The sequence below is a fragment of the Coptis chinensis genome, chromosome 2 (assembly GCF_015680905.1).
Source record: "Coptis chinensis isolate HL-2020 chromosome 2, ASM1568090v1, whole genome shotgun sequence".
NCBI lineage: Eukaryota > Viridiplantae > Streptophyta > Magnoliopsida > Ranunculales > Ranunculaceae > Coptis > Coptis chinensis.
Window position 1 is genome coordinate 41,954,317 of NC_141457.1, and position 2,590 is coordinate 41,956,906.

Consider the following 2,590-nt stretch of genomic DNA (forward strand, 5'->3'; position numbering starts at 1 on the left):
CCTGATTATAACCTTTAGTTTGGATTGAATTTATTTGTCTCAATTTCAGAATTGCAAATCAAATTTTGTGATTGAATGGAACTCAATGAAATCAAATTTTCAAGTTTTTATATAAGACCTAGAAGAATTAATACACATACTAAGTTGAAGCTAGAATATCGATTATCGAATATTCACAAGAGAAAGCTTGTAGCCTGGTAAAATAGGTTTAATATCTTGTTATTCTATGTAATTTGAGTTTAATGTTGTTGAAAATTTGAATGTATGATTTGATATGTTGTTAGATAGTGATGGCATCAGGGTATGATGAAACACGTGTTTGATTGGACAATTATAGCTGATAAGAGCCCAAAACTATAGTTTTAACCCCTTAATATCATTACATTTAGACCAATTATGTGTATAATAAATATGAGTTACTATTGCTTACTTGTGTTTATGTATTTCAGACATTGGAGTCAAATATGTGAAGAAACATGTCACTTTTGCGAGATAAAGGAGCAAAGGTTGGTTGTTAAGAAGTTCTAGGATTAAAAGCCAAGATTCAATAAGAAAAAGCCTTTTTAAAGCCCGGTCAAAGCTGAAAAGTCAAAGTCAACACGAGCATAAATAGAACAGAAAAGTCAACAGAACTTCCGCAGGCCGTATCTTTGGACTCAGACCTCGGAATTGGGTCTATTATATGTCAAAACGACCAGCTCCGAAAGAGCTTTCTAACTCTCTAGACTTTGACCCAATCAGAGGAGCAGAAGTGGATGAAAAGACTATTCTATTAATTTTCAATAGAGAAACCCTTTTTTGGACTTATGTAATTAGGTTTTGGGCTTAATTCAAAGGCCCAAAACATGGCTCCAAAGCCCATACATGAAAATGTAGACCTAGCCTCTCTTTTATAAAGAGGACTAAGGCATAACTCTAGATATACTTAGACTTAGATAGATATAATTAATTAGAGCTAGATAGTTAGGATTTAGACTCAGTTATTAGTTTAAACCTTGGTTAATTATTGTTCTTCAGTATTGATTAGATTAATAAAAGTTCATTATTGTTCTTCATTATGTCTCCTTCTTATATATCTGTTTATGATAGTCTAATGACATTTAGCTAAATCTCCATTAGAGGGGTTTGATGAAGCTTGATGAAGACTTGATAGATTAGTGAGAATTATTGCTTGTTAAGAGTTTCACTCTAGAAGGATAGTTGGTTTTCCATGAGAATGGGTTGGAGTTCCTCACATGCTAATTATTAGTTGGTAGAGATTGCCATGAGTAATTAGGGATCAACACTTAATCTTAATTGATTAGAACTGCAATAATCGACACTAGCATATTAGGAATACATCAAGTGGATTCAAATCTCCCTAATCCCTTCTCCATATTCACATTTCAATATTCTATGATCACAGTATAAGTTAAACATCTCATTTAAATTCAATTGCCATATTAGTATAATTCAATTGATTACTCTCATTCTGTTTTGTTAGTAGCGATTAAACTAGCGAAAATTTATGTTTAAAGGACTAGGAGTGGAACAAATTCTCTACTCCATTTATTGCATGATTCAAGAGAGTAGATAACTTTGATAATATAGAATGCAATTACTAGTGTTTACTTTAGTTAAGTTTAATTAGTTAATTAGGAGTAAACACTAGTTTTTACCTTTATCAAATGGCACCGCTGCCATCTTAAACTCACTCAGGAGAAGAATTCAATTGGTTGAATCCAAGGGGCAATCCCCCATTCTCAACCCACCCACCCACCCTTTTAATTTTTATTTCTTATTTATTGTATTTTCACTACTGTTCACTATTTTAAGCACAGGGGCGCACACCCTCCATTTTGTCTTGTTCAGAGCGCACCCGCCCTCCCTTGTTTCTGCGGATTCACAGTGAAGAACATTGTAGCAAAGGTATTTTCAAATTTCAAACAATTCTGAAAATTTACAGGCATAATCCTTAAGGTGTTATTGATTTACTGAAATATTGTTAGATTTTTCCAAGTTATTTTACCTAGCGAACTAATAACATCTTTACAGTGCTGCATGTCAGCTTTCAAACCGTAAGTTCTGGGAAAAACTGAGGAGTACGGTTACTTAGGTAGTTCCAAAAATTCGAAGATTTTTACAGGAATATATATCCTAACTTTGGAGTTTACAGTAAAAATTTGAAGTGTTTTTTATTTGTTTTAACTACCTAACTAGTCGATTGTTTCCAGTGTGTTTCTGTAGTTTTGCAACACTTAATTTTTGGAACAACAACCGATAAGGAGGGTTTGTATAACTCCAATTGCTCTAAATGTTTTACAGGAACACACATGATCTGTCAAGATTCTCCAGTAAAATTATGGCAATTTTTGGCTTTGTTTTGATTAGTTAACCATTCGGTTGCTTGTGTTGTGTCCGAAAACTGTTTCACAAACTTTGCAGGGCGACTTACTGAATGTTTTAGCAAACTACTGTAAATTTTTTAAATTTCTTGGAAACCGTACCCACGCTCTATTAACCTTATCATTTGAGCGCGCCCCTCCCTTAAAGTACTGGACATCGAGTCAGGCAAGAGCACACCCGCGCCCGCGCCCTTTTACGCCTATTT